The sequence below is a fragment of the Lampris incognitus genome, chromosome 13, assembly GCF_029633865.1.
Source record: "Lampris incognitus isolate fLamInc1 chromosome 13, fLamInc1.hap2, whole genome shotgun sequence".
In the NCBI taxonomy this organism is placed as follows: domain Eukaryota; kingdom Metazoa; phylum Chordata; class Actinopteri; order Lampriformes; family Lampridae; genus Lampris; species Lampris incognitus.
The window spans coordinates 36,371,916-36,384,614 of NC_079223.1; positions in this window are offsets into that span (position 1 = coordinate 36,371,916).

Sequence of the window (12,699 nt, forward strand, 5' to 3'; positions counted from 1 at the left end):
CCATTAACTAGAGTTACTATTTCGGATCAGTTGAGACGCGTGTTTTCCAAACATCACGTCTCAGTTACTTTCAAACCCCAAAACACGCCGCGCCGGAAGTTGCTCCACCCCAAGGAGCGGGTCGCCGTGCATGAGGGGTGGAAGTAACAAAAATTACTTGATAAAAATGGAGACGATGAAAATGCACGTGAATTGAAAAATGGAGCGGTAATTTTTGTTACTTCCGGCCCTCATACTCGCACTACATTTGTACATTGAACTTGTACAATGGGGAAACTGAACAGACGCTGGCCAAGAGGATGGTACAACACAGTTACACGGCCATTGTAACTCTAGTTAATGGTCACAGCAATTTGCATATGAAACCGATGGTTGCTTTCGGTTATTGTGCAGCTGTGTTGTTTATAAGGGTGGGGACACCTGCAGCCAGCTGAGGCTGAAGAGGCCACTCACATGAGTGATGAACGTTTCTCTCAACTTTCTGTGATTCAAATTCCACTTTCTCACGTTTCCTTTAGGCATACGGAAATTAAAAAATACAAAAAGACTTTCCTTCCCAGCACATAAGTTCTCTCGCTCTCTCTCTCTGTGCGTGCGCGCGTGCGTGCGTATCTTCATGTCTGAGGGGAGTGATGAGAGAGAAAACAAAGGACAGCCCTCCCCCCCAATCACTCAACCATTAAGGCCTATAAACATTTCACAGCGGTGTCTCAGACAACAATGGCTTCAAAGGTAAAAGATTTACAAGTGCCTGAGGGGTGAGAACCTCTAACAGTCCAAGAGTTCAGTCTGCCACCTATAGCCGGTCTGCCCTATACACTGAACACGCAATTGCATTGGACCCTGCGAATACTTTAGACATTGTTTTTTAATAAAGTTGCTGGGAGACATAAAGCCAATCGATGGCTCTGACCCAGTACAAGGAACCCCCTCCTCAATGGATAGATCATGTGGATGGATTTGATTGGCGCAGGTGCTGCAGCAACTGTCCAATCTCTACTACGACTACTACTACCTACTACTACTTTCGGCTGCTCCCGTTAGGGGTCGCCACGGCGGATCACCCGTTTCCATCTCTTTTTGTTAATATAGCGCTTTTCTAGACACCCAAAACGCTTCACATTGAAGGGGGAAACTCACTTCAACCACCACCAATGTAGCACCCACCTGGGTGATGCACGGCAGCCATTTTGTGCCAGAACACTCACCACAGATCATCTTGAGGTGGAGAAGGAGGAATCATTGAGCCAGTTACATGGAGAATGATTAGGTGGCCAGAAGGAGAAGAGCCAGGGTGGGAATTTTTCCAGGACACTGGGGAACCGTCTACTCTTTGCAATAAGTGCCATGGGATCTTTAATGACCACAGGGAGTCAGGACCTCAGTTGATGGGACCTGTCCTCTGCATCTTCATCTGTCACACCAGCCACCTGCTTGTCCTCCCTCCCCAGTGGCGCCCCCAGAAATTTTTCATAGGGGTGGCCAAATGGGGCCACTGAAAATCTTGGGGTGGCACACCAAAACCAAAAGCCATGACTGAATTTCAGGAATTCTATGATGCTGTTGTAGTGTACTGTATAGGCTAGTTGAAAACTGTCAATATGAGAGTTAAGAAAATATACATTATTCATTTAAATGAACAGCACCTAATGTAAAATATCAGATAGAAGCATATTATGCATAATCAGAAGCATATTCTGCATATGCGACTCGTGGCTGGGGGGGCCAGCGGGGGGCCAGGGATAGTATCAGGGTGGCCGTGGCCACCCCTTGGGGGCGCCACTGTCCCTCCCCACGTCCATAAACCTCCTCTTTGTCCTTACTCTTTTCTTCTTCCCTGGCAGCTCCATCTTCAGCATTCTTCTCCCAATATACCCAGCATCTCTCCTCCACATATGTCAAAACCAACTCAGTCTTGCCTCTCTTGCTTTGTCTCCAAACCGTCCAACCTGGGTTGTCCTTCTAATATAGTCATTCCTAATCCTGTCCATCTTCGTCACTCCCAATGAAAATCTTAGCATCTTCAACTCTGCCACCTCCAGCTCCACCTCCTGTCATTTCGTCAGTGCCACTGTCTCCAAACTATATAACATAGCTGGTCTCACAACCATCTTGTAAACCTTCCCTTGGTAAAAACAAGCAAACGGACAACAAGTACGACATGGTGTTTCCTCCAAAACGCAAGTATTTTTCCGGTGGTGCCAAAATGAAGAAAACGAAGACAGAGAGCAGAAGTCGAGATTTAGGTATGTCATGGAGTCATTCATTGCAAATTAAGGAATTGTTACAGATACTCTTTAGCAGTTCACACGTGAATATGAACCAATTCTCTTCAGAAGTGCTGCTGACAGATCTTAAGCTAACTGGCTGTTGTGACTTCTCTTATGTACACTATTGTAGTGTTACTATTCGTGGGTTACTAACTTAATCACTATTATATATAAGTACACGGAGACGAGGATGCGGCACAAGTCTGATCTTTACTGACGGAGACATCACACACTACTAGGCTCGACCAGTGTATTACAGAACTCAGTAGTGGTGACAGTCCAACACAATCGAGCACCGAGTGCTCGATCCAATACACCACACTGGCCTTTAGCATGCATGAGGTCGGTCAGGGTAGCTAGCTTAACTAGTCTAGTGCATTTGTTTAGCAGAAGTTGGGATTCAGGAGGTATGTGTCATGGAGTCATTAATTGCAAATGAAGGAATTGATACAGATATTCTCCAAAGGAGTTGAATCGAGTGAAACTGGACTTGGTATATATCCGTGAAGACGTTTCGCCTCTCATCCAAGAGGCTTCCTCAGTTCGTGCCTTTCTGACTAGACCAAGCTAGTCTGACTGGCTGCTGATGCGACTCAGAATTTATCCTCTTTGGAGTCGTTGTCCGAGCTATAGATTGTTATGTATGCACACATCGACAGTGCTGCATTTGATTTGGTGCTGTTCTATTGTGCTGGGATCGATTGGTGATGCCTGCGGGCTCTGGGTTGTTTGATCGGGTCTGCCTTTGATGCTGTGTCAGTCTAAATAAAGAATGCCACGGAGAGGTTGTGTCGAGCGACAGCGCTGTGTCCTGACGTGATTTCTAAATACAATATTGGCGACGAGGATGGCTGATATCTCTCTCCCACCACCTGCCCCCTTCCTGGCATTACCTGGCGAGCCTCCGGTACCATGGACTCGCTGGCTACATAGTTTTGAAAATTACATCATCGCCTCAGGGCTCGACGACGTGAGCCAGGCTAGGAAGACGGCTCTGTTGCTTCACTGCTTGGGAGCAGAGGGTCATCGTGTGCTCGGGACTCTGGGGAACGTCACAAGCTTTTCCGATGCTGTGGGACTTATGAGCACCCATTTCGCTGCTCCACAGAGTGCCCTCCTTCGGCGATTTATATTCCGTCAGCGACACCAACTGCCTGGTGAGTCTGTGCGGCAGTACGTAGCTAATTTGCGAGGGCTAGCTAGCTCATGCAAGTTTGGCGCGCTTCAGGACGAGATGGTTCGCGACCAGCTAATCGAACACACCAACAACGCAAAGGTGCGTGAGACTCTCCTGCTGGAAAAAGACGATCTGCTGCTGTCCAGAGCAATTACCATCGCACTACAGGTTGAGGGAGCAGCTGAGTATGCTGCTATGCTAAATACACAGCAAGTGGCTACCTCCAGTCAAGCTGCCAACGACTCCTCCCTCTACTCACGGCTGCCCCTCGGGACGCAACCCAGCCAGAGCGAGGCGGGCGCCGACTCCACTGGGGACGTCTTGCAACTGCAACGACGGCGTTCTCGGCCCCGCCCTCAACAGTCCTGTGGTAACTGTGGGTCTCGGTCTCATGTTTCAAGGGCTCAGAACTGCCCTGCCCGTGGCCAGACATGCCGTAGCTGCGGTAAGCACAATCACTTTGCCAACGTCTGTCGATCTTCCCCGGCTGGGTCAGAGGGCCACACCCCCCAGTCTTCAACCGCCGTCATTCACAAGGTGAGCTCTGGGCCAGTGTCATTCAAATCATGCACAGTCAACATTAATGATGTGTGCATCCCCCTGCTGTTGGACACCGGTGCAAGTGTGTCTCTCCTGAATGTTGATACCTACAGTCAATTTTTCGGTTCACTGCCACTGTCCGCACCCTCAGCTGTCCTCTGTGGGTATGGTGACTCCAAAATCGATCTGGTTGGCTCTCTCCAACTGACTGTCCGCTATGGAACCAAGCTGGTGCCCAATGCAGTTTTTCATGTGGCACGCCGTGGGGCCAACCTGATGGGCCTGGACCTGTTCTCCGCTCTGGGGTTTTCCCTCTTAGACACAAGGGGGGCAGCAATCCTGACTGTCGCCACACCTTGGCAGCAGAAGTGGCCATCGCTGTTTATGGGGCTGGGCTGCCTCTCTGCCTTCACCCATCAACCTCTACTCAACCCTGCTGTGAAATCTGTCATCCAACCACTGCGCCGCATCCCGTTGGCTCTCCGTGATGGGGTCTCCGCCGAGCTGCAACAACTACTGGAAGCTGGCATCATTGAACTGGTGGACGCGTCACCTTGGGTCTCAAACCTCGTGGTGGCTAAGAAGAAGTCGGGGGGCCTGCGTGTCTGCGTCGATCTACGTGCAGTAAATAAGGCAGTGGTCCCTGGTAAGTATCCACTGCCCACCTCAGAAGAACTCACTGCTCAGTTCTATGGCTCTGAGGTGTTCTCCAAGCTCGACCTCAGACAGGGGTACTTACAGGTGCCCCTCCACCCCAGCAGCCGAAACCTCACAGCCTTTGTGACACATGCAGGAGTGTTTCGCTACACCAGGATGCCTTTCGGTCTCAGCTCCGCCCCTAGCTGCTTCCAGAAAATCATGGTCTCCGTGCTGGCTGGCATACTGGGCGTGGCCATTTATCTGGACGATATAGTGGTACACGGGCCCACCAGTGAAATCCACGACAAGCGCCTTAACATGGTCTTCGCAGCCCTGTCCAAGCACAAGCTAACTCTCAGTGCTGAGAAATGTGTCCTCTCTGTACCAGCCATCGACTTCGTTGGGTTCCGGCTGTCAGCGAGCGGTGTAACTCCACTACAATCCAACGTGGACGCCATTCAGGCCATCCCTGAGCCCAGCTCGGCCGCCCAGGTCGCCTCCTTCCTGGGTATGACAAGTTACTACCTGAGGTTTCTTCCCCAGTACTCTGCGACCACAGCCCCCCTGCGCCAGCTGCTGCGTAAGGACGAGCCATGGGTGTGGTCAAAGGCATGCAGTGACGCTGTGCGTGATCTTAAGACTCAACTGACTTCACCACCAGTGTTGGCTCACTTCGACATCTCCAGCTCCACCTTTGTGACCTGTGACGCATCAGCCACAGCGATAGGGGTCGTGCTGTCTCAAACCCAGAACGGTGTGGAGAAGCCCATTGCCTTCGCCTCCCGTGCCCTCAACCTGACCGAGCACCGGTACTCCGTGGGTGAGCGTGAGGCGTTAGCCTGTATCTGGGCTTGTGAAAGGTGGCACCTCTACCTCTATGGCCGCTCCTTCACCCTCAGGACAGATCACCAGGCCCTGACAGCGCTGCTGTCCACATCTGGGACAGGCCACAAACCCCTGAGGCTGCACCGCTGGTCTGACCGCCTCCGCCAGTACAACTTCAGCCTGCAGTTCACCCCAGGCAGAGACAATGTTGTCGCCGACCTGCTCTCTCGCTCTGTCTCCACCCCAGCTCCACAGACGGACACTGACTGTGTGGAAAAGGACATTGTCCAAATGCTACACACACCCCTCCAGGCCACTGTCTCTCTGCAGGAGCTGAGGGCAGCCTCCGAACAGGACCCTGTCCTCTCCCAGCTCCGCACCTACATCCAGAACGGCTGGCCTCACAAGGTCCCAGAGGAGCTGGCTGCGTTCGCCCGAGTCAGACAGGAGCTCTCCTGCTGGAACGACACCTGCGTGGCACGTGGGTTTTGCACAGTGGTCCCAGCTGCTCTCCGTGCACGTGTTTTGAATACGGCGCATGAAGGCCACCTGGGCATTGTGAAACTGAAACAGCGCTGCCGAGACCTGGTGTGGTGGCCGGGGATAGACAGAGATATTGAGGCTCTGGTGAAGGACTGTTCTGCCTGCCTTGTGAGTGGCAAGACTGGCCACCAGGCTCCCCCACCCCTGCAACCTCTCGCCTGGCCCTCTCAGCCCTGGGAACACCTGCAGTTGGACATTTGTGGTGAGATCCATGGAGTTCCCCACCACCAACGCTTCATGGTGGTCGCCTACGATCTACACTCAAAATGGCCTGAACTCACCACTTCCGGCACTGTGACCTCACAGATCATCATCGACTTCCTGGACTCTCTTTTCTCTCGCTGGGGCCTCCCAAAGGCCATCACCACTGACAACGGCCCTCAGCTGGTCTCTGCTGAGTTCACTGCTTATCTCGACAGCAAGGGCATCCGTCATATACGCACTGCGTACTACCACCCCCAGGCCAATGGCGGCGTTGAACGTTTTCACCAGTCACTGAAGAACGGCCTCAGAGCACACATGGCCCAAGGGTGCTCTTTCACGCAGGCCATCCGTCACACTCTGCTGCACTATCGGGCCACACAGCACTCGACCACAGGCGTCTCCCCAGCCTCTCTCATGCTAGGCCGGGAACTGTGCATGCCCCTTGACAGGCTCCGCCCCTCCACACCTCAGGCACCTCCCTCTGGGGTCAGAGCCTCAGTCACTCGTCAGCAGACGCGGATGAAGCAACGGTTTGACCAGTCAAAACGAACCAGGGTGCCAGACATCAATGTGTCAGACTGGGTCAGGGTCCGCAGGCCCCACAGGGACAATAAAATGGCTTCATACTGGTCCTCTCCTCTCCAAGTCACCCGTCAGCTGGGCCCAGCCACTTACCTCCTCAGCGATGGCACTCGGTGGCACTCCAGTCGTCTACGGAAGGTGTCAGCTCCGCCACACACAGCTGGTGACACAACCATAGCCATTCCCTCAGCATGGCGAGACGCCCCGGGGCTTCATGCAGCTCCTACACGGGCCCCAGACATTTCTGGGCCTCAGCTTCCCCTGCCATCTCCCTCCCCACCTCGGCCTGACCAGCCTCAGGCCGCCCCGCGACCTGTTCGCACACGTTTACGCCCTGGCCACCTAGAGGACTTTGTGTCAACCTTTCATGTTTGAAATCCTGCCGGGGGGGGGGGGAAATGTTATGTATGCACACATCGACAGTGCTGCATTTGATTTGGTGCTGTTCTATTGTGCTGGGATCGATTGGTGATGCCTGCGGGCTCTGGGTTGTTTGATCGGGTCTGCCTTTGATGCTGTGTCAGTCTAAATAAAGAATGCCACGGAGAGGTTGTGTCGAGCGACAGCGCTGTGTCCTGACGTGATTTCTAAATACAATATAGATGTCCATGGCTCTTTGTGTTCCGATGTTTACCAACGCCCGTCGCTAACAGAGCCATAGATATGAGTGGCTCTTTTGTGTACCGATGCTTGGCCGCGCCCGTCGTTATCGGAGCTATTGATATGCGTGGCTCTCTGTGCTCCGATGTCCATCCGCGCCCGTTGCCATCGGAGTTATTGATTTGCATTTGTTTAGCAGCGACGGTCGTTGGGGTGTTAGTTTCGACTTCATTATTCAGTGGTCATGAGAGTGGTTGGAGCCGTTAGTGACCGACTGTTGTTCTTGGAGGCTAGGCTTCTTGAGTCTCCTGGGTAGAGACGAAAGGACGGCATTGTAAGTGGGAGATAGGTGGTGTCGCAGACCTCCTCCTCTGTTGAGGGATGGTTTTTCCAGTTTCACATAGATGGCTTCCTTCACCCCTCTTTCAAACCATCTATCTTCTCTGTCCAAGATGTGTATGTTGCTGTCCTCGAAGGAGTGTGTCTTCTCCTTTAGGTGTAGATAGACTGCTGAGTCTTGTCCTGAGGAGTTTGGCCTTCTGTGTTGGGCCATCCGTTTGTGTAGTGGTTGTTTGGTTTCTCCTATGTATAGGTCAGTGCAATCCTCATTGCATTGTACAGCATACACCAGATTGCTTTTTTGCGTGTGTGGTACACGGTCTTTGGGATGAACCAGTCTTTGCCGGAGTGTGTTGCTGGGTTTGAAGTATACCAGGGTGCGGTGTTTGTTGAAAATTCTCCTGAGTTTCTCGGAGACCCCAGAAACATACAGGATGACTATGTTAGTCCTTCTGTTGCTTTTCTCCTTGTCGCTCACCTGGTTGGTCTTTTTGGAATGTGTTGCAGTTTTCACAAAGGTCCAACTGGGGTAGCCGCAGGTTTTTAAAGCTCCCCTCAGGTGTTTGTGTTCTTCTCGTTGGGCCTGAGTGCTGCTGGGCACATTTTCAGCTCTGTGTTGCAAAGTTCTGATGACGCTCAGTTTATGTTCCAGAGGGTGGTGTGAGTCGAAAAGTAGATATTGGTCTGTGTGTGTAGGTTTCCTGTAAACCCCAATGTGGAGGCTCCTGTTTTCCCCAATGTGGACGTCACAGTCCAAGAAGGGCAAACTGTTGTTCTTTACATCTTCCCTTGTGAACTTAATGTTCTTGTCTCCCGAGTTGATGTGTTTGGTAGACGCTTGCACCTCTTGTGTTTGGATTTTGACCCATGTGTCATCCACATATCTGAACCAGTGGCTCGGAGGTGTTCCTCTGAAGTAGTTCAGGGCCCTGTGTTCTACCTCTTCCATATATAAGTTGGCCACAATGGGTGATACTGGTGAGCCCATTGCACAGCCGTGTTTCTGTCTGTAAAACTGGCCCCTGAATTGGAAATATGTAGTGTTCAGGCAAAGGTCCAGTAGTTGGCAAATCTGGTCTGGGTTGAGGTTGGTCCTATTGTGGAGGGTGTCGTCCCGTACCAAACGTTGCCTCACAGTTTCCAAAGCCTCTTGGATGAGAGGCGAAATGTCTTCACGGAAATATACGAAGTCCAGTTGCACTTGATTCAACTCCTTTGGATAACCATGACCTGGATGAATGAGAACATTCACAGACAAGATACAGATATTCTTTCGCAATTCACAGGTGAATATTCTTCCTTTCTCTCTCTTTTTCTCTCTCACAAACACAAACAGTCAAACAGAAAAAGCTTTACAGCTTTAGGGAAACCACAGATTGCCAAGTTTTTAAAGATGCATGTTTCCACCATTTTATTTTTTAAACATGTTTTGAAACGTTTTATTTTCCTTGTCTTGTCTTTTGCCCCGTTTTATTTTTGTCCATAAAAGTTGAAAATTGTGTTTTGGATTTAATTTTGTCACTATAGATATCTGATGTTTGTCATCAGACAGTCACAGTGATGGTGATTGGTGAAGGGAACAAAGGTGATTGGGAGGTATGGTGCCAAGGAGAGGAATGTGGAGAGACAGATGGTGGTGGATTTTGCAAAAAGGATGGAAATGGATGTGGTGAATACATATTTCAAGAAGAAGGAGGAACACAGAGTGATGTATAAGAGTGGAGGAACGTGCACACAAGTGGATGACATCTTATGCAGGAGGAAGGATCTGAAAGGGATTGGAGACTGCAAGGTGGTGAACGTAGCTAGGCAGCATTAAGCGGTGGTCTGTAGGATGACTTTGGAGATCAAGAAGAGGAAGAGAGTGAAGGCAGAGACACTGAGCAAATGGTGGAAGTTGAAGAAGGAAGACTGTTGTGTGGAGTTAGAAAGCCACTTTATTTTGTCCTTGTATTCTTCCAACGAATTTGTTCTCTGCATATAACCCATCCCATTGTATAGGAGCAGTGGGCAGCTGCAGCACCCAGGGACCAACTCCAGTTCTTCTTTCTATTACCTTGGTCAGGGGCACAGGCGGTGGGAGCATTAACCCTAACATGCATGTCTTTTTGATAGTGGGAGGAAACTGCAGCACCCAGAGGAAACCCACGTAGACATGGGGAGAACATGCAAACTCCACACAGAAAGGACCTGGGACAGCCTGGGGTTCGAACCCAGGTCCTTCTTGCTGTGAGGCAACAGTACTAACCACTGGGCCACTGTGCTGCCCTGAGTACAGGGAGGAGTTAAAACAGGCACAGGGTGGTAGTGAAGAGTTGCCAGATGGGCAACCACTGCAGAAATAGTGAGGGAGACAGCTAGGAAGGTACTTGATGTGTTATCTGGACAGAGGACGGAAGACAAAGAGACTTGGGTGTACAGGAAAGTATACAGAGGAAGAGGTTGGCAAAGAAGTGGGATAGTCGGAGAGATGATGAAAGTAGACTGGAGTACAAGGAGATCCGGCGTAAAGCGAAGAGAGAGGTGGCAAATGAAAAGGCATATGGTGAGTTGTATAAGAGGTTAGAAACCAAGGAAGGAGAAAAGGACTTGTACCGATTGGCTAGACAGAGGGATCGAGCTGGGAAGGATGTGCGGCAGGCTAGGGCAGTGAAGGATTGAGAAGGAAATGTGCTGACAAGCGAGGAGAATGTGTTGAGAAGGTGGAAGGAGTACATCGAGAGGCTGATGAATGACGAAAATGAGAGAGAGAGAGAAGGTTGGATGATGTGGGGATAGTGAGATGTTTAGGAGAGATGGCAGTGGAGTTTTTAACTAGATTGTTTAACACAATCTTGAAAAGAGAGAAGGATGCCTGAAGAGTGGAGAAGAATTTCAGTGGTACCGATTTTCAAGAATAAAGTTGATGTGCAGAGCTGTAGCAACTACAGAGGTATTGATCAGCCACAGCATGAAGATATGGGAAAGGGTAGTGGAAACTAGGTTAAGAGGAGAGGTGATGATTAGTGAGCAGCGGTATGATTTCATGCCATGAAAGAGGACTACAATTGTGATGTTTGCTTTGAATGTTGATGAAGTATAGAGAAGGTCAGAAGGAGTTACATTGTGTCTTTGTAGATTTAGAGAAAGCATATGACAATATCCCGAGAGAGGAGGTGTGGTATTGTATGAGGAAGTCGGGAGTTGCAGAGAAGTATGTCGGAATGGTGCAGGATATCTACGAGGGCAGTGTGACAATTGCGAGGTGTGCAGTAGGAATGATGAATGAGTTAAAGGTGGAGGTGGGATTACATCAAGGATCGGCTCTTAGCCCTTTCTTAGTTTGCAATGGTGATGGACAGGTTGAAGGACGAGATCAGGCAGGAGTCTCAGTGGAGTATGGTGTTAACAGATGACACTGTGATCTGTAGTGAGAATAGGGTGCAGTTTGATGAGAGTCTAGAGGGGTGGAGGTATGCGCTGGAGAGAAGAGGAATGAAAGTCAGTAGCAAGACCGAATCCATATTCGTGAACGAGAGGAAGGACAGCGGCATGGTGAGGATGCAAGGAGTAGAGGTGACGAAGGTGGATTAGTTTAAATGCTTGGGGTCAGCTGTTCAAAGTAACGGGGAGTGCGGAAGAGGGGAAGAAGAGAGTGCAGGTCAGAGATCTTTCTATTTGGTGTCTTTAGCAGCACACAGTCCTCACAGGGCCAAGTTGACATAATTGTTTGGTTAGCTTAGCCACATGCTAGAAACAAGCCTAATACAGCTACAGAATCTGAGGCTTCAGTGTGATCAAGTCAGTGCAAGAGCCGATGATCGAATAAAATAATAATAGAGATAAACCATAAAATCAATTAAACTAATAATAAAGTCATTAGTAATTAAAGTTAAAAGCAAGCAGTGCAACAAACAAACCGTCAGCTGGGAACTGTATGTGAAATGAGATACATGTTCTCATGTTTTGGGGTGAACTGTCCCTTTAAGTTCTCTAATTCTTTGGGGAAGGATGCTGAATATGGAGCTGCCAGGCCAGAGGAAAAGAGGAAGGCCAAAGAGGAGGTTTATGGATGTGGTGAGGGAGGACTTGCAGGTGGCTGGTGTGACGGAGGAAGATGCCGAGGACAGGAAGAGATGGAAACGGACGATCCGCTGTGGCGACCCCTAACGGGAGCAGTTGGAAGTAAGCAGCAGCAGCAGTACTATTACTACTACTACTACTACTACTACTGAGATACCTGACGTTTGGTAAATCATCCTATTGGAGGAATTACAGATAACATCTATGTAGAATAGAATGTCAGTTTCTTTCATATTGTTGGTGTATCAAGAGTATTAATTTTTTCTATGCGTTGAGTGAGCTTTGTTATTTTAGATTATTTTGAATTGTATGATTGTATGTTGTTGAGTGTTGGCTGGGTTATATTGTTTTTCTGCCAAAATGCCTGTCGTCAAGAGTTGTATCACCCTCATTTTTTGGTGATAGTTTAGAAAGACTGTGCCTTGAGGATGTTGCGGAAGACCTCTGATTTAAGGTCTGAGGGCGTAACTTTCAATGAACATCTACTGAATGAATGCGTGTTTACTGCAAAGGTGTGTTGTATATTTTAATTTCATGCAAGGATTATGCCCAATTTATAGATTGCAGTAATGTTATTGCCACATTGTGAAATTAATGTGATATTGGGCTATACAAATAAAATTGACTTGACTTTGTGGTAATATAATATCAAAGGTTTGTCATGTTATCCTCATATAACAAATTATATATATATATATATATAGTATATAGTTTCATTTCATAGGTCTGGGCTCCGGCCAAAGTAAGGAGGGCCCCCAGAGAAAATCTTGTCGAGGGCCCCCTGTTGTCTAGAGTCAGGTCTGCTGTCACTAGTGCTAGTCTAGCAAGACAGTAGGGCTTATTATCAATATTTATTGTCCATTACATCTTTGTCACGCCCATACCTTCCACCTCCCAACCAGAGGAATCCTGTATCTG